Consider the following 24,257-nt stretch of genomic DNA (forward strand, 5'->3'; position numbering starts at 1 on the left):
TCTTATAGCAGAATGGGGCCAGCAGTAGTTGTGGGGTTTTCTGTGTTGTGAGCCTTTTTTTCTCATTTGTGTTTTTCTGGTGGTGCTAGCTTGACTGAAAAGTGCCTTAATCTGCAAAATGGGAGTTCATGTGGGCTTGACACTGAAGTCATGCATCTATCCCACCCTTCCTATGGGAGAACTAAAGCCTTCTCAAGGGATTGCTCTGCTCTGGTGATCCCAGCCAGTCTGTGAGCCTCAGGGGCTGTTACAGAGTGGAATGGCTTAGAGTCAGTGGAGCAACCCTGGATTAAAATCAGTGTTAAAAAGTGGAGGAACAGGCACACAGTAAGTGAATCATGCAGAGCAGTGCTGACCCAAACAGAGGATGACGGTTTGGAACAGGTTCCTTGGAGACATTGAGTTATCCTTGGAAAGGGAGGTCTCAAAGCCAAGCCTTATATTTTCTTAATGGGTTTCATTAGGAAGAAAGAAAAGGAACTGGAAAAAAAGATATGTAGCTTAAAAGGGAACAGTTTCAGCACAGTCTAAAATTTGTTCCATTTTTCAATAAAAGAAGCCAATTCTGCCTTGAAATTCATGTCCCTTCAAAGTTCAAGGAGGCCTGTATTGTTGGCCTGCTCAGTCAGAACGCTCCAGCCACTTATTGTATGTGGAATGCACTCCAGGGACTGACTGAAAAAATATGATTTAGTGAAAGCTTGTACCCAAAACACATCATTGGCCTCTGATCTCTGAACATTTAAATATTTCAAGCTTACAAGGGGACGCTGTCACGAGGACAGACCCTGATCCCTAGCTGATTCTAGAACATCTGTTGAGGCATTTACCAAGTTAATAGATTAGCTATGAGAATCAGGCAGGTGTTTTTCACCAAAGCCAGAAAACATCAAAATCAGATTGCCCTCCAAGTCTTTCAGCACAGGCAATCGAGTTAGAATGACTCATAGAGTCTAACAGATAATAAAACACACATAACATTTGCTTTAAGGTACAGGTGGGGATATTTTGTACTGCACTTAGGAGAAAGAAAAACTAACTCTATTTGGGAATAGAGTAATTGAATACAGATGGGAGGAGGCAAATGAAAGAATTTAGCAAATATCTCAGTGGAATAGCTAATGGGAACGAGACAGAATAGGAAATTAAAAATTATTCGAAGCAGATGGACCATTCTTTGAGTTTTTTAAAATTTATTAGGGCTGCGAAAAAAATGTGTCTGTTTATTTTCCACGGCCATGAAATTAATGACTTGGTGAGTTGTGCTTGTGCAATTTTATGACTGCCATGTCATTTGTCATAATTTGGGTTCTGTTTGATATGGATTTATGAATATTTCCTCCCCCAACATGATTTATGGGTGTTGGTCATATGTGAATTAGACTGTCACCTTTAGTATGAAAAAGTACAAATGACAGATTATTAAAAAAAGTGCTCAAGTCCTTAGTGCTGGAAAGCAGAGTTCACAATTCCCTGCTCTGCGTCTTCATTGGAAGTTTTTGTTTGGAGCTGACGATTAGATGTTTGGACTTGAGTCAAGCATATGGAAACATCGAGAGGGCTTGAATAGATCTGAACTCATCTGAACTTCACCTGTGAAACTCAGCTTGAGTCATCCTTTCCTTGTATTATGCATTGAAAAAAAATCTGTATGCTACTTGCAGTAGGAACAACTGATTTACTGTACCAGAGCAGCAAGTTGGCCTTGAAAATTTGCTGTCCTGCTTCCAATAGTGGCTAGCTCTGGGTGAAGCTTCCATGAAAAGTGGAAATAATCTTATACAGTATGTTCAGTTATGCAGCTCTGCATAGTTGAAGGAGTGAAGTTAAAGGACATATGAAACAGGCTGGATTCCTGTAATAATAATAGTATTCTAGGTTTAGATCCAAAGCACTAGCTTTTATACTAGCTGTTATCACTTCCACGAAAACTACTACTATTTGCTATTTGTTTTGTGATGTGTAGCAACAGCATGCACCAATTCAGGACAAAAGGAGAAGCACAGTTGCTCCTGGATTTGAGCCACCTGACTTCACGGATAAAACTGTGGCACCTAAGTTAGTACCTAATCACCCAAGGCTCCCCATTGATGCTGGAAAGCGTTATGCGCCTCCAGAGGATAATTCAGCCCACGTGTCTTCATCCATTGACTATGCAGGCAGAGAAAAACAGTACCCCTTCCTAATTTAGCTCCCTGGTTTGGTCTAGAAAGTCATGTGGGAGGAATTAGAGCCCAGCATGGGATACGGCTTGAAAAAGAAGAAACAATACACCTTGCATGTCAACAACGTGTTGCCAAGCATCTTGCATTCTGAGCTAGCAAATGTTTCCTTTATGGGGATACAAGTGGTTCGTTCTACAGTTCTTAGACAACTGTATGCTGAAGCCCATTTACTAAGGCCCAAAAGGCATTGCTTTTCCAGAGGAAGACTGATAATTCTTACTGAGTATCTCTGCACTTGTGGAGAAAGGATGGTTATTTTACAGGGAGCCACCAGGGCAGTCTTTGCATGTCTTGCTAGCACCTATTACCTCTAAGGCTAATTGAGCTCCTCTTTTTTTTGGTTGTTTTTTATTCAATAATTAGTCAAGCAAGAACCTGCGTTAGCAAATCAGTGTCATTTCTGCTGTTGTGGTGGTAGCTGAAATGCTTTACAGTGGTGATACACAGCTGCACAGAACTGGACTTTCTTGCAAAAATAAACCTGGATCACTTGTATTGAATGAAAGAGTAAAGTCCAGTAATCTTAGAATCATAGAATCATTTAGCTTGGAAAATACCTTTAAGATCATTGAGTCCACCGTTGTTACTTTTCTGACTCATCAGGAAACCTGCACATCTTTTGGAGAAAGCTTGGCTCATCAATTGTGGTACATTGATATATATATCAGAAATATTCTATTTGCTTCGGCTGATGCAACTTGTATTCATCTAGAACGTCTAATCAACCTATTCCCAGGCTCCAAAGCTGCTTTCACTGTGTAAAAGTAACTGATCTTCAGGTTGTCTGGCAGTTCCAAGATGCAAGTTTTTCAGAAGACAGAAAACTGAAAAAACTTCAGTTTCAGTCAAGTAAAATATGATAAAAATAAAATGGGCTGCTTAGGATTTACCTATGTTTAATAAGTTTTTTCCTTACTTGAAAAATGCTTTTGAACAAGCTCCTTTTGAATTTTTTTCACAAATAGTTTTTTAAATTACCAGAAGTTAATCATTCCAGTCCTTTTCCAATATTTGGGTTTTTTTTTTCCCTATATGGAAATGAGGGAAAATGAAGCAAATTTGCAGAACCTTTTGTTTCAAGTCTGCATTTATGCCCCCAAATTTTTTTGTCAAAGCATTGAATCTAGTTTAATTCTCTTAGTTACTTTTCTGTTTTTTCACCCACTGTATGGATTGCCTTGTAAATTTTGCATTATGTTTCCCCATATTTTGAAGTCAGTGGACTGAATACAAAATCCATTTCTGTAAAAAACAGTTCTACGAGGTTTGGGGTGGAGAGAGAGGAGAATATGAGCTGTTGGATAACAGTAGTATTCTCACTGAGCTTAGATTGAAGCTGTTTTGACCGTATCTGGCACTTAAAAGGCCAACCTGCTCCTACCCTGTTACCATAAAGAAATTTGCCAGGAAGGCAGGTGTCTAACTATACAGGCAATCAGATTACAGAGCAAAGTAATCATGATTTCTGATTTTCAGCATAGGTTGCCACATTAGCACATGCACTTTGGAAGAGAGGGAGAAGTAATCAGAGCAAGATAAGAACAAGGGTGGAGATCATTTGAACCAATACAGTTATAATAGGGTAGTAAATTTTATGTAGCTTTTATTAAACTATTTTGTTTCTTTTATATTAAAAATAGGATAAAGCTATCTGAAAATGAGAATATCCCTGAGTTGCTTTCATTTGTTTTTAAGAGTTACTGAAATGTAGCAGTGTGTTTCTTGGGAGGCACCATTTGCACACACATGTCTGCAACTCCAAGTGAGTCACAGCTGCAGAGTTTCTTTAAGGCATGCATGCTTGGCTTTGACATGCTGAGATTTATGGTGAGATTTAAGTTCTTGTACCAATGGTGACGTTTCCTGAATAGTTTTCATCCAGATGGTCTCCAAGAGGATAAGGTTTAACAAGATTTATTCACTGAGAGGGGGCAATGTGAATTAAAATTACAAGGGGTACTGTATATACACTAATTCTTTGCCATTCACTGCCTCATGAAATGTAGAAAATCCTTGCTCTTCATTCCCCCCAAACGAAGTTAAATGGAGTTGCTTCTTTCAACATACTGTTCCACTCTGAGCAGATTAGGGCTCTGGCAAACAAGTGCTATTAATTTTGTTAGGGTGGAGGAAGGGGTTACTGCCCTTAATGTCTACCCTGCCACTTTGCCACAGTCTTCCACCTTACTAGAGGAGGCAGCAGATGTAAGCAAGTGCCAGTTTATCAATTGTTACAATTTGCAGACCATGGGCAGTTAAAATTAATGTGCTGGCTCAGAGCTCTATGGATGATGGCTGGACCATACCACTTTCTGATGGCTCTGTTTCAGCTTCTGGTGGGGGACTGCTGCAGACAGCTGGGAGAGGTAACCTCTTAAGCCATTATCACTAAATCCAGCACAGCCTCTCTGAGTGAGCTCCAAGTCTTCAGCCTTTGAGGGCTGTTAGGACTACCAGCCCTGTTTGGGGTCCCGAGGCTGTATCTTCAATGGGTTATTTAAAGTCAGTGGAGCACCAGCAGTTTGTGCAGGTGGAGTATCTAGGCATGCTAATTCAGATTGTGATTGCTGAATCTAGATTGTCTGGAAAATTACACCTATTTTACAAACAAAAGAATTTATGTCATACCTTGTAGGTTTTTATAAGGCTATGGACTCACAGTGAAAAAGTTAAGCACATGCTTAACTGCTACAAGGTAAGTATCTTCATCAAAGAAAACTAACATGTATTGCTGCCAGGCTTAAAGCTAAACAGTTTGTAAGCATTTTCATGGACAGAGTCAGTTTTATTGTTTTTCAGGTTTTTCTATTTAAAATACTATTAAGTGACTATGGAAGCTCTAGAACTAGAGGCTTATTCAAGTTCTACTTAAAAAAAAAAGTTGAGTTGAGGTATTAGAGATCCGTGTCTTTTATCCATTTTCCTCACATGCAGGCTGAGTTTTGCTCCCATATCTAAAAGTATTGGAAGTATCTTAACTGTTAACAATTTACCTTCTTTAGCAGATCAAGACATTTCAGTTTGAATATCATAGAATCAAACCAAAACTTGAGTGACAGAAGGCAAGAAGTTAATCTTAGAGGAGCATATATAGAAAAATAGAATGTCCTGCTTGATTACAAGAAAAAAAAATTGACAGCATATTGCCTTTACCACTTTAAGCATGTTCAAGGTTGGTGGGTATTTTTATTATTTTCCTTTTCTATCTCATATTATTTGCAGAAATACATTTCATTCATTGCCTGTTGCCAGTTGAGCTCTAACATAAGATCTTCACAATCAATGATTGGTCTTGAGTCCTTCAGTGTCTGACTTGTCAACTAGTGATTCTTTTTTTTTGAAAGGCAACTATTCACTGTTTCATAAAATCGTCTGCACTTCATATTGTCTCAATTTCAGCAGTTGCAAGTACAGGTACTGAAATACCACTAATTGCTTTTATAATAATGGGCTGATGAACAACACATTTTTAAAACAATGGGAAAATAAGAAGTGAGAAGACTTTGTGATTGTTCTTTATGTCTAAGAATGGACAGTCTGAGTAAAATGTAAAAGAGTTAATAGTTGTAATGAAATAACCTCATTGTATTGTAGCAAGTTAAAAATGTGCCTCTTGCCGCAGAGCTTCCATTAATATTGTTTGAGAGAAGTAGCATCCATGCACTGTAATAGACTTTTATTAATAGGTCAGAACAGTCATCAGTCTCTGGGTTGGTGTGATAGCTGAATACAGTGAACATGACCATCTTGACAAGCAAGTAGCAAAATCTATCAATCACTTTCAGCATGAAGATGCTGTGATAATTAAGTTTACACTGGTAATAAAATATGGATAAATAAAGTGTTCAAAGCCATGGAAAAAGTAGGGTCCATAGTGAATATCCTATGAAATATAAAAGAGGGCATCACCATAAATTCATCTAGCTGTATAGACTGAGATCATTATTCTCTTGACCCATCTTGCTATTTTTAGAATATAATTCATGCATTTTTCAATCATCACTGTTCGATGGTAAAATCACTCCCAGGCTCATAGCCTAGGTTGGATTTTTTTCTTGCTATGCTCATGTGCAAGGATGTTCAGTGTCCTTCCTGTTGATGGTGCTGATGCCCTCAGCACAGAAATGTGGTGGCATTTTTTAGTTTGTGCTAATCACTTTTTCTTTCCAGTACTGGCCAGATGAAGATTGGGGTGTGCTCTGCTTCCTTTTATGCTGTTCTGTGTGGGTGGTTGACTCCATTTATTTCTGTGGAATTACTCTAAGTCTATGGTTTAAGGAAAAACAAACTTCCTGGTCTAATAGCTTCTGGTGCTAATGAGTCAAAGTCTCCTAGACTGAGAAATGATCTTTCATGTGACTTTTGGGGAAAAAAAGGTACTGATTTTTTTTTCTGTTTTAGGGCATTGTCCCAGGCAAGACAAGCCTTGTGTAGTGGGAATCCATTGCATTTACATCAAGTTTCAATCTCTTTATAATGGCAGGTTAATCTATACTTTAGCATAAGGAACAACATGGCCCAGTCTGAGTCACTAATCTTCCCCACACTAGATGGCCCCTGGGTTTTTTTATTATTTTAAGAAGATTAGTAAATTCATTTCCTGAAAAAGGTGCTTATTTGTCAGTCCACTAAACTGATGTCTTTGTGCTCGACTGCGGCACTGCCCTGTTCAGGCAGCAGCAGTGAAGACTTCTCCTGCCAGTGTGCCTCCACCCTGGCCTGTAGTGGGGGAGAGGTGGCTTTGCCTCTTATGCTTCATTTAATTCTTGGCACTGTCTGCTGAGAGTGGCAACGGAGTTGCCAGTTGTGGCATGCAGGTTTATTGCTGGGAATTGAGCCAGAACCACGAATCCATTTTGCACAGGCAGTGAACAGCAATGGTAAATACTTCTTGTTCATTACTAACCTAAACTGGATTTGAACTGAAGACTTGGAGGTGAAAGACTGTCTCCCATTCCTTAATCCCCTTAACATTTCAGTCTGCCTCATAAAATTTTCTAAAACCAAATGTAAACCTTGTGTATAAAATGAAATCCAGAGGAGAAAAGAAAATCCAGAGTGAAGACTGAGACTGTTTTCTTCTTCAGCAAGCTTCTTCGCTAGTAATGACCCTGGAAAATTGTTCTCAGATTATTCTCTTGAGAGATTACTCTAATTTCTTGCTGCTGTAGATGGCCATATGATCAATTGTCGTCAGTCACTGCCTGATGATGGGTCATTACTTACCAGTGCATACTTGGGGGGAAAAAAACCACATGCGACTTCCATTAGGAGGCAGAGTGCACCTACATCAAATATGAAGTATACACTAAGTTCTTATTAATAACATTTCAAGACTGTCCTCCTAAAATTCCTAACACAGAAGCTGCCTTCACAGTGGAAGAACTGAAACTATGAAAGATTTGCAACTTACAGCCAGGCAAATGAGTATTCCCCTAAGTAAAAGATCTGATTTGCAGTTGAGCATTTCAGTAACAGATCAGTTTTATTGAGAAAGAAAAGTAAAGCTCATACTGATCTGTTCTTTGCTTCAGGACCTCCTAACTTAATTAATTAAATTTAATTAAGGTACACCCAGTATAAATATTTCCTTCTTGCTCCATTTCAAAGTTAAGAATGCATATATGGCACCATGGAAAATGCTGCATCTCATGGGTATCATATTGGCCAGGAAGTCTGAATATCTTCAACAATATGGAGATTATTCCAGTGAAATTTAAAAATATATTTCTTTCATATTTTCTAAATTTCCTAGCAGAAATTCAAATCAAACAGACCTTCAGCTGAGTAAACTACTGAGCATTGAACAACGTAAAGCAAGCACAGTCCTACTATGCTGAGTGGCCTTTTGAATGGATTCTGCAAGGGCAACCTCTTTCCTATAAAGGTAAAGACATTTTTTGTCTAAATCACAGGGATTTTCATTTGGGCTTTCAAAGTGAAATCTAGCAGATCAAGAGGAAGAAAGGTAGAAAAAGGTGAAATTGGAAGAAGCAGTTGATTTTTTTTTTTTGGTCCCAGTAAATGGGGAGCTTTGAATCATGTAGAGAAAGGTTTGGCTGATTTGGTGTCATCTAGTCATGTTGCTGTGTGTACCCATCTGGCACTAAATGGTACTGGGTCTGGTGCATGCTGTTGTAAATTAATAGATATGCAAGGAAGTGTTTTGTGAGTAGGATTGGTTTTTGTTTCCCCCCACTTCCCCAAAGTCCCATGTCTGTGTGGAAGACCTCTTAAGAAGAAGTCTTAAGAGAAGCAAAGGAAAAAAAAGGCTCATCCTCTGACTAGTGCTTATTGGTATCTTTTGTGCAAACTGCCACTAAGGGCACTGGTGAGTAATCACAAGCACAGATTTTTATCTGCAAAGAAACCAAGGGGTATGTATAAATGTGCAGGTTACTGGAATAACTTTATAATAAATTTATTTGAAATGACAAGCAGACCACTTGGTTTTAACCACCTCAAAGTCAGTTTTGAAATTGTGTGGGCATGGAAGGGAGTGGTCAGCTCAGCCCTCACATCCTCATGGATGCAGGTGATACTGTGCTTCAGTGTGGAGAGAAGGCTGCAGTTCAGAAACTTTAAATTGACTAGCTTGGGTTGACTTAAGTTGCTGAATGAACTGTAACAGTCTGAGTCCTTACCCAAGACCCTGCTGGAGCCTGCACTGCTCTCAGGATTTGAGCTAGCTAGTTTAAGTTACTTGGAGTAATTTAAATCCACCTCTGGATTACAAGGGAGTTATTGCAATGAATCAAAACTGCAAACATTTTGCTTGAAGCATTTATCAGCTCTGGCCTGCTTTCTTATCTTGAATTGGCCCTGGATGGTTAATTGTAATATGCTGTTTAACACTGGAATGTACATTTTGGGAAAGGATCTCTTTGGGAAATATCATGGTCTCTACTCCTTCCAGCTTAATGCTCACTCATCTATATTTATTATGTTGCTTGGGTTTAGATGGAGATTTTTACAGAGCAAATTTGAGCCACAGTCCCATTGAAGTATAGGGGGAGCTCAGTACCCCTTTCACTTATCTTATAAAACTGTAGGTAAAACTTTGCAGACAGTTCAGTTTGAAGTCATTTAGGGCTATGTAGGTGCCAGGTGGAGTTACCAAGGGCTCCCAAGGTGGTCAAAGGCCTGATGTCCGCTGAAAGGCAAGTAGGATTTAGGATCTTGTCTGTATCCTCCAGTCACTACATTATTTCTTCAGAAACTGAAGAGTGTTTTTAAATTTACCCCCAAGTATTTTTGAAAATCATGCTCTCTAGCTTGTGTGCTTCTGCTGTTGATCAGCTTACCCACCCCGTTGCCCAGCGGTAACTGAAGCAGGACTGCAATTACCATTGCACGTTCGTCTCTGGCACCATCTAGTGACTCCAGACCTATGCTTCCAACCACTGCTCTTTCCCATTGCTAAACAAGGTGTGCTCTCCTTTGGCAATAGCTTAAAATTCAGATCAGTGCAGATGTCGCTCTTATGAAATGAACTCACCTTAGCACAATGGCTGCAAAGCCTTTTGGGAGAAAGCTTTGTAGTATGGCTCTTGTACTAACAGTTTAGATTCGTAATTCAAGGTGCAAAACTGCCAAAGCACATAAAAAATAATGTGAAGATCTTGTTATAGATATTTTGTTACAGTAAGAATCAGGAATGGGTACGTGTGTGTGTCTGTTTTAAGACTGTCATAGTCTTTGAGCATCTTTTCCAGTCCTAATAAAATGGCTGAGAATGAAATGAGCATACTTAAATTATAGAATGATTCAGGGCATCATGTTGTTAATAATGTAGAGAAATGAGATATAAAAGCTTTTACTCAAGCATACCCTAAAGCAAATTTAAGTAGAGCACACAGCTATGATGCTGATTGTTTTCACAGGTGTTGGCACCATATGAATTAAATGAAGAAAAAAATGGTGAAACATTTATGACTCATTAGAATTATGTGGTTTTTTATCCTGTCCTAACAACTGAAAAAAGGTGTAATTTACATTTGCAGCCAAATGGCGTGAAGTAACATTATACTTTACCGACATGAAAAGAGGAGACTTCCAGATGACTACTATTCTGAACTTCTCTAGTTCTCAAATCCCGGATTTTCAGTTTCTCCTGTGGACTTTTGCAAGCTGACGTTATTGCCCCATTAAAACAACAACAACAAAAAAAAGTCAAAAAGGAATATGGTAACTTAAAATCTACAGAAGATGTGGTTTCAAGGAACTAAGGGCTGTTCCCTGGATGCAACACCTTTATAATCAGAATATTTTTCCTTTTCGTTAAGAATACACTTGATAGATCCAAAGAGAGCCACATCCATGTTTGTTTGGGTTTTTTTAAAATAAACTCTGTATCCTCCTTTTCCTTTCTCCTTTAATTCCTTCTTTTTTTTTTTTTTTTTTTAAATCAGAATTGTTTTGTTGTAGATCTTTTGTAGTTAGTTGTATATCTTAAATATTTACATGAAGGAGGTATCCTGACAGGCTGATCTATAGCAGGAAAGCAACAAATAAACAAATCCATGTCTACAGTATTTTAGGTCCTGGTTTCCTGAGCTCCTAAGTGTTTATTTTTCCTATTGTAAAAATCTGCATTGAAATACATTCAAAATAGAGTTCACATGGCAGCTTTCAGGCAACATCTAATGTTTTAACAAAGCTGTAATGGTAACCTCAGCTTCCCATACACTGTGTAGTTGGCTGAAAAAGAAAGCAGCTGATTTATCAGAGCCTCTATGCTGTAGACGAGTCTTCAGAAAAAGAACATGTCGTACTTTGCAACTGAGACGTTTTTGCAAACACCTAATAAACCAGAAAAAGAAAGTTTTATTGGGCTTTATGAGTACATTTTTCTCCTCTCACCAGAGCACCAAACCCAGTTTGTAGTCCTACTTTCATTTATTTCATTCTCCCCTGAAATTTCTCATAGCACAAACTCGCTCAATTTGGCTGCCTAATTTGCATCTCATGGCCTGCAGTATCTCTTTAGGAGGTGAACTATTAAAAATACATTAGCCTGGTGTGGATGGTAATGGGCCAAATGCTGCTGGTTTTGAAGGCAATCTGGGAAGCCTCATGCTCTCTCTGATTCTTGATAGCTGTACAAGCAAGTTGTTTGCTTTTTCTGTCCTTGGACTTTCGAAGTTCTAGCAGCAGATGTAGGTGAGATTATTGTTCTTCTGAAAGTCTGAATTGATAAAAGCACTTTTCTTCCTTTCCAAGCTTGCTCTAATCTTTAATGTTACCCTTATTTCTGTTCTGCCAGAACTGTGTCCTATTAGCATCCAAAAATGTTACACATAGCTTTGGCTTGCTTACAGAAGATGATCCAACCACTAACATTTGCCTTCTGTAGCTGAATGCTGAAAGAAAAAATAATCCACATTTGAAATGTGAGACTTTGTTGCTGTCAGTTTCTGGAGTTGATTATTAGGACTGTGATTTTTATCTACTCACTTGTATAGTAATTAAAAGCAATTCCCTCATCAGTTATCATCCTGCGAAGCCAGCTTTTAAGCAGTGCTTGATGTACAGTTTATTAACCTAAGCCCACGTTGAGGGAAAGGTGACATAGTTTAAAAAGTAAGAATGAACACATCTGCTCTGGAACAAAGAGCTGAATGTAAAATAGATGCTTACTGTTATACCAGCAAAAATGGCAATGTGATTTTAATTGGCAAAGTAGGAGCAATTACCTGGCTTGGGCCAGGTGTATGCCTCCATTCTGTCCACTCCCATCTGTGTCCTTTTCATGTGGATTATTTTCTGTGTGGATATATCCTGTCATGATGGGGTAGGTGATTAAAGAATTAAGAAGGAAATCAGGGAGTCAATAACTTGCATGCTGAAGAGGAAGAGCTATTCAGCTGCCTGACAACCTTTGCCACACCTTCTAGCAGGTGTTGATGAGCACATATGATTATCAGTGTCAGCTCCAATTCAAAGATATTTGATATTAACTGGATACTGTGCCTCTAGTTGCCAGTGTTGTAACTTACGGCATCTTTATTCCAGGAAAGAAATGTAAAATAACAGGCAAAAAAACCCCCATGATATTTATCTGTGATAACTTTTTGCAGTGGGTGCTGGAGACAAAACATTAGGGTGAATGAAGGGAGACTGAGAGTGAGCTCAACTATGGATCTATCACACTGGACTTCTCTTGACTGCTGAAAACGATCGGTATGGAATCTTGTGAGAATACTCAAATATTAGAAAGAAAAGGCATCACGAGAAGAAAATTGAAAGTGGAGCACAACTCCCTGAAGCATTATATGCACCTAAAGCACTGGTGTGGGTGGTGCCTGAGAAAGAGGAGCAAAACCAGCTCTGGGTGTAAAGATGTGGCAGTGCTTGCTGATGGTTCTGGTATATCCAGGAAGGGGAAACAATGAGGTGAAAATCTACTACTGACTCTGGGTCTTCAAATGCTTTCATTCAAGGCAGTCTTACAAAACAGCATGGCATATGACAGGCAGGAAAGCGATGTGCAATCCGTGGTCAACCAAGAGAAAGCAGTAAGTGCCACAGACTGTTGTGCCCACCCCCAGAAAGTGAATGAAGAACTGCATGGATTTTGTTTTAAATGGAGCTGAACAGTAATCCCAGGAGATTTAAGAGCTGACATCATGCAGTGGATACATATTTCACACCTGGGGATAGAGACATGCCTGAGATGAGCCAGGAAATGTATCTACAGGCCAGGCATGAATACCCAGTTGAAAGCACACATGGAACAGTGCAAACTGTGCAAAGAATATAGTGATTGACAAGAAACGCCTCATGGAATTCCAGCCCAGACCTAGGAAAAGGTCAGAACAGACTTGTTAATTTCTAATGAAAGAAACTTTATGGCACAGTAGATTAATAACCCCGTTTTTGAAAGATGCACAGACAAGAACAGTGATCAGAAAACTGAAGGTACAGATTTTTAAATGTGCAATAACTCACTATCTGGGACCAAGTGAGAGGCTCCTGATACTCTTCATTTAAGCATTTGAAAAATCTGGTACCTTTAAATACTTCTTCATAAGATTTATGTCTCTGAAAATATGCAACAGGATAGGCCTGTGGCATCAGCCTTGGCAGCAGCCAGGAAACTGGCAGTGTTAGATAGATAGTAAGAGTGTTTGGCCTGGTTATTTTGAACCTCTTAAATGCTAAATGTTCTCATGGTTTAAATACAGACATGGTCTCAGACTCTGGCCTCGCAGTCTAGGTAAGTTTGTCTACTAAAGCCTGAGGCAAAACCAATCAGTATTTTTTCTTTACAGTTCTTAGGAAACTAAGCAAGTGCAAAGCACTGCAAACCTAGAGGTTAGTGAATGCAGAAAGGTATGTACGAAATTAGCCATTAAGTTGTTATGAAAAGTAACCAAAAAAATGTTACTGCATGCAGGATATGAAATAAGTAGAAGCAGGAAAAATGAAATGAAAGATACCGTGCTGTGACTTGAATTGAAGATTGCACGGGTGATCATAGTCTGTTTGGCTAATGTAAGCAAGAGCAAAAGTATGTGAAGTGTGTGACTAACACAGAGGATCAATATGGCCAATCCTTTTGAGTGCCCTCAATAGTAGTAGAAAGCCGGGGAGTTGAACAGTACAGAGAGAAGTTGGTGGCTTCATCGTTGGCATTTGGTGTTGTTTTAGCTATTGCAGATGTCTGCCTGGCATCCATTTGCTACCCTGGTGGAGTGTCAGTCTACTTTAGGTCCTGCGTCATCTATGCTATTCCTGTGCAGATGTCCTGGGTGCCTTACGGCCTTCTCGAATGGCACTGGGCACCTGTGTGTCGGACAGGAATCCTGGCCTTCTCTTTGTGAAGCAGCACATTCCTGAAGGGCCACAACAGTGTGGTCATGGCCAAGCATGGCAGCAGTGAGCAAGTTGGAAGTATCTTTAAACAGGTAAGTCTGTGCAATAATTATCTTCAGCTTGGGTCTTTTAAGGCTGGCTGTGAGCTGAGCCCTACAGCTTCCTGCCTTGGCTGAGAATGAATCACCTGTGGGGAGCTGCATTTCCCAGAGCAGATGGGAGCTGTCGGGTTCAGAGTCAGAAATTATGGAAAGGGATACAATGTGTAACAGCTCCCTTTGGGCAAGAGAGATCAGAGAGGGGGATAGGTAGGTCTCTCCAGCCAAGGAGAGGATATCACAGATAAGGATGCTTAAGTAAGGCCATCAGTTGTCTATGTAAAATACCTAGAGGAGAAAGCAATTAAAAGAGCTCTAGTTGATTAAAAATAAAAAAGTTGAAGAAAATGTAGTTAGTCTGAGAATAAACTTAATCACCAAGGTGCCCTTGAAGTTTGTCAGACCACCTAGAGGTGCAATATCCTAGACAGGCAGTGAGTTCTCAGAAATACCCTTCATCTAATCTTTTTTTTTATTATATTTCCCTACCCTAGGACGATTGAAGTGTTTTGGTTTGGTTTGGTTGGAAGACTGTATTAGCTTGCCAGAGGGAATTCAGAGGAAACCAGAATATTTTCCCAAAGAGAAGATAAGGTCCAGCCACACCTTGCAACATCAAATCTTTAATCATGTACCTGCCTGCATAACAGCAGCAATATTCAGTGTTTCTGTAACATCATTCATGCAAGAATTTCAAAGCACTTCATAAGCACTAATTAATCAAACCTCACAAACCCTCAGCAAGCAGCAACTTTGCCCACCAGTGAAGTGTAATCAGCTCTAAAATGGAACATGATGGCAGTTTGATATCTCATAACGTGATGCAACAGGTCAAGGCAAGTAGAACAGGAGCAATTGAGGGCACTTGGGAAGCACCGATCCTTAAACAGCTTTGCAGACACAGTGCTTCACTGGATATGCTTTGTGGAAATACTTGGCAAAAAGAGTTTTGTGAAAAAGCAATTTATGTATTGCATACAAAAGAACAATTTGAAATATATTTTTTAATTCCTCATAGATCTCCTAATGCTAAAGGCAAATATCTGCACTTTGAAGGGGCAACGCATCAGAGTGCTCTCCAATCTTTGTGAGACCTTGTTTCCATCCCTCTAACTAGTGGCACCTGGAGTCCCAGAGGTCATGAAATAAGCCGCTCTGATGTAGTTCTTGACCCCCAGACACTGCCACCTGTACTTCCCCAGGGAAAGAAGGAAGCTGTGTCTGAGACTGCAGGCTCTATCTTCAGATATGTTTTGAGGGACCACCCAGCACATTTAGTACTTGTACCCCCAAGATGGGTCTCTCAAAGCTGTGACCCCCCAGCTACAAAATCTGCTCCAGTGCAGAAGCCACAGGGCCTAAATTAGTGCCTTCTTTGGCCCAGCCAAAGCTGTCAATATTCCAGTTGACTACAATGAGAAAAAGATTGGGCTGGCTCAGTTTCTTTATATTTCTGCCAATCCGATCTTGAGGGGCGGACGAATTCAGAATATGTTACTAATACTCTGAGTATATATCTTCCCAATTAAGCATATGTTGAACAACCTTCAGCTATTCCTGTCTGTAGGTAAAACATCACTGTATTTTAGGTCTCCTGTCCCATCACTTCTCATCTCTTTTGGAAGCAAATGGGACGTGGGTTTTGGTTTTTGGTTGGGTATTTTTTACCTCATGCAGTAAAATTATACTGTACTTGTGTAGAACAATGTGCAAACCATTAAGTAGAATAATGAAATGCTGGAAGTTAAAACAATAAGCTTGGATGATTTAAACCTTGCTACATTTTAAATGTGCAATATGTTTGCAAGAATGAAATTGGTCTTTGGGGCTGAATTAATAGTGCAGATATCCAGCCCATTTTGGAAACAACAAGTAATACCTCGGAACATAATTTAAACCAGTCTTGTAATTAGCTGGTCATTTCACATTATGAGAGTTCTGGTCTTGTTGTTTGGCTTTATAAATGACTCATATAGTCATCTTCTAATTATACATGATACGTTTAAAAAATACAACAAAACCCACCAAACTGCTTGGATGAGAATCTTTCTTTTGGCAGAAGAGTGAAAAGTAAGTAATTTAGATGGATTACTCCCCATTAATATGCCTTTGCAAACTTATTTAAAAACCCAAGATCTGGACTCTCCTTTAACCTTACCTTCAGGTTACCATAATTTTCCAACTTCACTTCCTGATCATGAAGCAACAAGTATTTTCAGTCAAAACTCATCTCACTGTACATCTAATTGATAAATAAGGGATATTACTGTGAATGCAAAAAGATGGCTTTTTTCATGAGTATGGTAGAAACTGTCAAATCAGAAGCTCTATTAGAGAAATTCAAACTTTTGCAGGACTGAATTGAGATCCTAGGAGGACTATACATTTCCTTGCGACTTGTATTCTGTCTGTAGCACACAGTATGAAAAGCTTTCTGCCTATCACATGGGGTCAACGACATACCATGCTTGATACTGAGGTGAAAATCAGAACGGTTGTAAGGCTGCTCTCAGTCACCTTCTTAAAACCCTTAAGCAATCATTTTGCTTCCTTGGAATCAGGGAGAGAGAGCCTTTCCTACTCACAGTTGCCTTGTAACTTCACTTGTAGCAGGTTAGTAAGTGATAAGCTGCGGAGGAAAGCATTGTAAAGCTGCCATGTGGGGGGGTTTATTTTTGTCTTTCAAATAAGCATCTGCCAACAGAGCATGAGGTCCAGGTACTTCATTAAACTGTCTTTTGTACGCTTCAGTCTTGCTGATGGATAGCAGCTACTGCGGGAGGTCAGAATCTGGCCCCAAATTTGACTTCTATGTAACAAAGTAAGGATTCTTTAGTAAGCTGAATTATATCATTATTATCAGCATGTCTGCAAATGTAACACCTCAGTGAAATAATTTCTAGGGAGATTCTAGACTGTGAATCATGATGCTGTGTTGTGAAATTTTGGCTGAAGTAGCTGTCATTTAAAAGGCTTTGTGAATGCATAGATTTCAGTCCTCTAACCAGCCCCTTTTTACTAACCTAAAAATTAAGAAATTATTCTTTCATGTATATACCTTTCTTTAATGTCTTGACTTTACAACTTGATTAAAATGTACACTATTTATAGGTTTGATGCAATAAAAAAGACATTGTGTCTATCCACATACATATACTAGAAATTAAAAGTTGGGGGGTGAGAAATGAAAAATTCATAACCTTGGATGTTGAGAAAGTCAGACCTGCTGTCTCCCCTTGAAGTCACCTAGGTGAGGCTTTTTGACATAATGGAAGCATCAATGAACTGCTCTTGATTAAAAGTTTGACAGGTTGACACTATCCCCCTGAATAGGAAGACCAGGGTTGAAAGAAAATTTTAATACAAACAGAATTTCATTAATACCACAGTTTGCTATAATGGGGGTCTTTTTTCCCCCTACTGTTATTTTTGCTTAGATGGTGTCATTACCTTTTAAAGGGGAAAGACACTATGGTTAAGCTTTGTCTCAGAAACTATGTCATGCTAATGGAACAGAAGCTTTCAAGTAAAATATGAAACAAACTGTCTGGAATTGTTCTGATTCTCCAGGCACAAACAAAACCAGTTTTAATGGGGTGGCTCCTTTAAGTGCAAGCTCTAGTCACTGAGCCAATCTTTATTTTGTAGAGAAAGTACAGAAATTAATTAAACAATATAAAATAATCGATATAAGTGGAATATCAGAATGGCCTTATGTCTCCCAAGATCCAAAAATATAGCCTCACTTCACTTTATTTACCTTTTGAGAGCTTTTTTTCTCTAATGTGGTAACTGTTAGACTCTATCTGCTCTGCTCAGTGTTAGGGCTGTCATGATGAAAGTGCATAAACAATATAAATAATAGTTTCTGGCACATAAAAGGAACTCTGAGTGGATTGTTCTTTTGGAATTTAACCATCACTATTTTTGTTTGACTTTCAGGGGTTTTTCTTATTATTTTTTATGTTTAATCCAAAAATTCTTGTAATCTTAAATTGATTATTTGAAAAAACATCATTCTTTTAACATTTACATCACAATTTAATATTTATAGCTTGATGCCAGGCAATTCTTATACAATTTAGTAAATATTTATTAAATCAGAGTTGTTTTTAAAGACTTAGAGTTTTGTAAGCACTTTCTAGCACTAATATTCTTTGAAGCAGAATGTCAGCCTGTGCAAGTCAGCTTCTATATTGTATTTCCAGTCCTTGTCTGCAGTGATCCTTCTTGACTTTTCACTGCTGAATAGTTAAATAGTTTAAGCTCTTTCAGATCCTTGATATTATCAGGTTATATAACCTCCCACTCCATTCCCATTCATCATCTCTGCAATGTAATATTTGCACATGGATTTTTTACTTCTTATTTGAGATTTGCAGAAACACTTAAAGCATTGATTGAACCCACAATATCTCTGTGATGCATTTTTAATTTCTTGTTTAGAGGAAACTAAATTGAATTACTGTGAGGTTACAGTCAGTATTTTCTTGATATCATTTAACTGTAAGTGTTGAGTTTTTAGATGCAGAGCTTGAGGCATATTTACCACTGTAATTGCAGAGTCATTCTAACTCTTTTTTTGAAGACAAAGAGTGTTGAAGTACTGACTCACAGTGGAGAGCAGGCAGTGTGTATCTTGTCAGTTTGGAAGCCTAAAACTAAGCCATCTAAATCAATGAACTTGATACAATGCTATAAGCAGCTTATCCAGTCGCCAACAGAGTCAATAATAGAACTTGGGCATCTGCTTCACATTTTCTTGTTCTCCAACCATGCCATTTCTCTCTCCTTAAAGCATCAGTGACAGATTAAGTAAAAACGGACATGTGAGGAGTATGGGAAAGAGAATGCTGAAAACAAAGCAATTCAGAGCATTTTATCCTTTCTATCCAAGTCAATGGCAGGTGTTCTATGTCCTATTACAGCCTTGATAGTGTGCTATGCTGCATCATTTCAACATTCTTGCTCTCAGACTGGATGACTAAACGTCAGTTCAGATAGCAGTTATCCAATCCAAATGATCCACAGTTGGATGGCAGCAGGTGAGCAGGACAGTGTCCATTTCAGAAGCCTACCCTACCATTCCATACATGGAAGGCTGCAGATACTTCAGATTTTGTTAGTAGAAAAGAGCAGATGTAAACTAGGAAATATTTTCATGTGATTTTACAGTTCTTTCATGATTGATTATGGGTCTACACATGATGGAGAGGAGAGCTCTTCAGAATAAATATGAACAGTTCTGATTATCCATCTTCCCATTTATTGACACAAAATGGGCAATAGACAATGTGTTATAAGCAAAAAAATGTTTCACTGTATTAGGAACCATTTCTTTGCTAAAACACCCATAAAATCAACGTCTTGACATGTTCCCCAGCAAGTTAATCTGATCGTGATTGGCTCTGAGTGAAATGGAAATGAGAAAATTCCAATAAGCATGTGGGCATACAAACTGATTTTCAACCCATTCTAAACACAGGTTGGCTGAAGGCATTACTTGTATAGGCCAGTAAGTGAGAAGCTGAAGTGCATCTGAATGTAAAAGCCAAAATCAATTTGATTTTAAATGATTTTCAGCTGATTTTAAAAAGCAATGGTGTGGAACTTATGTGTAAGGTTAAAAGGCATCAATTTTATTCCTTACAGACTAAAGCTAGCTTATTTTTTCTCCTTTATTCAATTTGTTATTTCTTTTTATCCTGCTACTGTTTTCAAGGACCTGTATATCACTTTACCAGTTTTAGTTGGAATTATCAGACCAACAATGCAAAGCACTTATACATAAAATTGAACACCAGATGGGACTCCGTGAATATTATATTACTCATGGCAAATGAATTAGAGATGCCTTAAAAAAGAAGAAATCTGGTCTGGTGTGGCATGTCCTCAGCTTTATTCTATCTGCAGGCTTCTTTTGCCTGTATTCGTAGAGTAACCCAGTGGACTCTGATCAAAATCCCCTTTGGAAATAGCAAGAGCTGTTCTTGTTGAATTCAGTAGGCTGCTGGTCAGGCTGTGGTTGCCATTCATTTACTGAGCAAAATGATCATGTGATACAGGATCCATAACCAGTCTGAAGAAATCTGGACTCAATTTTTGTCCTTGCTTTGTCTAGTCTTGGCAATCTTGGGCAAAACATTTGCTCTCTTTCAGCCTTTGTTTCCTAAACTATAATGTGAGAAAAAAAAGTCCATTGTTTTTCACTTTTTGTTATCTATCCATCTAGACTTTATCGTTTTTGTCTCAGGAGTTTATTTTTATTGCATATGGAGCAGCAGCAACCCCTGCTTACGCCATTGGAAAACCAGGGGTTAGCCTCTTACAGTACTTGGAATGTTGCAGTGCTAATTAACTTGGAATTTCAGAAATATTTTGGTCAGTGACAAGGAAATGTAAGATAGTACAGCTCCTCAGATTGGATGGACAGACAGTGGCCAGAAAATTCAAACTGTTTGAAGTGATTGCTGTTTGTGCTTTGGAAAAATGCTCCTCAATACAGATGTGATGAGGACCCAGAACAGTGGTCAAACACAAGTTTAAATTATGCAGAGAGTTATTCCATAATGGAGCTTGGAAGAATTTAAAGGAATTTAAACTGGAACTGAATAGAGCTTGTTGAAATCTTCGCACTAATATCCATGATTAAGAATAGTGACAAATATATCTGTGCTATTTATTATAAAATCCCGTATCAGGAGGGATTAAAAAAACCAATAATCCATTTGTCTGGGAGTATTTTAAATGAGGAGTAAACAAGCTGTTTTCTGAGCCTTCTTTTCATCACCATAAATTGAAGTAGAATTTTCTCCAGAAATTAGACATGTGTAAGCGTCATGAGGTCGTTTGCATTCTCTCTTTCAGTCTCTCTGCATTCCAATCCTTATGGCTTCTGACACTATGGTTTAGTTTTCTGTTTGTATTTATAAGGGGATTTTATCGCTAATGTTTTTTGCACAATGCAATTAAAAATCCTCTTCCTTCCTGGATGCAAGGACTCTGAAGTCAGTTCCCCATATTTGATAGACTCCTTGCAAAGCAGTATGGTAAATCCCACATATGCAAAGAGATTACAATTAAGACCTTCAGAAAGCATAAATTTAAATTCAGACTCTTGTTTATGTGGGGTTTTTTTTACAGTGAAAGTGCTTAAGTTGTCAACACTTGGAACCAACTTACGTATCTGAGGGTCTGAAATGCCCTTATCCCTTCGCTTCCTTTTAATGATTCTTTGTAGTACAAAATGTCAGTTTTCCAATCTAGATATTTACAGACTGTGTACTTTTTAGTACCATTTTAAATTATTCCTTATTTTTAAAGCTTCTGTCTTTGCAATGGTAAAAATTTAGTGATATAAATGGGCCACTAAAATGGACATTTAACTAATCCATCTTCTTTACAGTAATACAGTTGCACCAGTTCCTACATAATCTCGTTTCTGAAAACATTAAAATTATTTTGAAGAAATATTTGTTGAGCTGAATTTTCTCAAGAATTTTGTGCAAAATCTTTTGTTTGTTTAAATATTCTAAAGATTTTGTGCACTTGTTTGTGTGCCATAATGCTGCTAATAAATTGGTAAGGAGCTACAGAAGTGCCTACACAGATTCACAATTGCAAAAATTTCTGGGACAGTACTGAGCATGAAGTGGATGATATGAGTCTATACCAGGTTAACATCTTGAAAATTATACCTTGCCCTCAACTCAAAAAGACCCTACATACAGGATTTAGAAGGGGTAAAAGCCAATTTCTGGGAAGATTTCCAGATGAGAAGAGGCTAAGTAAGATGAGCTTAGAAATAGAGGTGTGAAGGCTGCATAAGTCCTCATGATACAATCTTAAATTTTATGAAAAAGCAATAGGGAATGCTTAATCTCTATTTCTTAAAATTGTTAATAGTGCTTAAACCAATGGAAGTGTTTATCCACATGAAAGTATTAATAAGCTGTGGAACTCTACAGTATGCTATAAAAGCTGAAGTATAATTAGATTAAGAAAGCAGTTATCTTGACTCATGAAAGGTACTCTTATCCTTACAATTAAAATACAAAATCCTTGCTATTGAAAATAGTGTCTTGATACATTCTCAGCTCAGGAAATCTGGAAGAGCTGAATTACAGAATACACATCGTAGAAAGGAGCTCTCTGTGTTATACAATGCTGAAGAATTGCTTTTCCAGAAGTTTTTGGGTTTGTGGTTTTTATTCCACCAGGAAATCTGATGGAATATAGGGAAATCCCACAGTGGTGTTACACCCTCACAATTGTTTCACTATTTTAAACCTGTCACACAGCCACTCTGTCTTGACATCAAATACAGTTTCTTTCATTTCCAAGTATGCTGATAATGCACTCTCTCACTCAGGTACATAGCAACTTTATTCCTGTCCACATTTCACACCCCAGATAATGCCGTGTGTATTCTATAACATAAATGTAGAGCACATAGTAAGTACTAAAAGAAATTGATCTGTTCACATGGGCAAGGTTTTGAGCTTGTCTCCTACTAGCATATACATGCACCTACACACAAGTGTGAAATAGAGCAAGAATGCCTAACCTGAGGCCTATACTCACTCTAAAAATACCAGAGTTTAGCCCTGAACTGTTTTTATCTTAATCAGGGATTGAAATCCACAGTAAAACCTAACATCCCAGAATTTGAATAATCCATTTTATGTTGAGAAGCATGTTGCGACCAGTGATGATTTTTTTCCCCCACGAGCTAATCTGGCACATAAAGGATGAGAACATTAGACATTTGCTTCTTTTTATTGCAAAGTAGTAGCTGTTACTTGACAGGACGAAAGTTGAGTCACTCTCAGGAGGATTGCACTACCAGTGTCCTTTGCTTATTGCTATCTGGTATTGTCTCAACAATGCAGAGCCTGCTGTTATCCATTACTTTCTCTTCTCGTAGAGCTGCTCTGGATTAGCTAGGCAAATCTCTGGCTGCTTAGCATTTTGCACACTACCAACAGAAAGAGTCAGTCCCTACAAGTCACTCACCTTGAGAGAGGTGGCTGCCCAATTTTTCCAAGTAGTGCTTGGATTAGAGTTTGACTGTCACTGGAAGTGCTGAGTGAATCCAGGGCTAAAACTCCCCATGGATTCACACTGTGCTGCGCGTTTCAAGAAAGGAGGAGAACTTGGGGTTTTTATTATCATTTGTGCATGAACCAGCATTGTCAGAGTCTAGACATGCTTCATGAACCACCAGACTTCCATTGTCCCCAGTCGCTGTGAATGGAGTTACTGCAGGGCAGAGAATGGTGAATGAAGCCATTAAACACTTTTTTTCCCCTCTCTCTCTTGCTGGGTCTTCAAAATGCAAAAAACTCAACCTTTTTAGGCTGACTCCCCCGCCCCCAGTCCACACACAACCATTCCGGTTAGCCCAGCCACTCCATGGAAGTATTTCTTTCTACTATCTACAGTAGCAAGAATAGATGAAAAGTCGAGCTTGTGTCATCAGGGGGAGGAGGGCAGAGCTCACCCACCAAAAGGTGATCAGCAACTACCTTGTTTGCTTCACCCTTAAGTGCCCCTTTACTGTATGCAAGCACCTGTAGAGGCTAAAGTCTCCTGAAAATGATTGCCTCCTGAGTTTGGGGCTTTGAAAGGTGAGTGAGGGGGAAAGTTTGGATGCATAAATAAGCTGAAAAAATCCTCACTGTCAAATGAAATGTTTCTCTGCTTTATCACCATTATTTTTAGTGAGATTTTGCATTATGGTACCTTGAGTTTTAAATTAAATGTCAAATATAATTTGGCACTACAAAGAATGAATTATGTGACTGCCCTTAGAGAAAATCAGAAGGCTTAGCTCAGTGAGTTAAATTGGTATCTGCCTTATACTGAGCTGATGTGGGCTAATTGATTAGGATCTGACAGGATACCATATTGCAAATTCAGCACAATCTCTTCCATTAAAAAAAAATAGACCTAAGATCCCTTTAGGGAAAAGCAAAAGATCTTCTGCAAAACAGAATGGGGAGAGGAAAAGAGTGTCTTCAAGGGCTCTCTTTTGCACTTATGGGTTAGATTCCCCATAAGCTCATACTTCTTAATGCTACAATATGGATGTTAATATGCCCCAGGTCACTTTGGA

The 24,257-nt window shown here is 38.6% G+C and overlaps 1 long non-coding RNA gene across 2 annotated transcripts in view; it reads left to right on the forward strand.

The window, feature by feature from the left end:
- LOC109146083 overlaps nt 1-11,052 on the forward strand; it is a 159,762-nt gene extending 148,710 nt beyond the window's left edge. For both annotated transcript variants that reach the window (XR_005602212.1, XR_002047873.3), the window contains exons 4-6: nt 5,228-5,397; nt 7,984-8,112; nt 10,229-11,052. This is a non-coding gene — a long non-coding RNA (uncharacterized LOC109146083). The remainder of the gene's footprint in view (nt 1-5,227; nt 5,398-7,983; nt 8,113-10,228) is intronic.
- Nucleotides 11,053-24,257: the final 13,205 nt, after the last annotated feature.

The sequence above is a fragment of the Corvus cornix genome, chromosome 6 (genome assembly GCF_000738735.6).
Source record: "Corvus cornix cornix isolate S_Up_H32 chromosome 6, ASM73873v5, whole genome shotgun sequence".
Classification (NCBI taxonomy): Eukaryota; Metazoa; Chordata; class Aves; order Passeriformes; family Corvidae; genus Corvus; species Corvus cornix.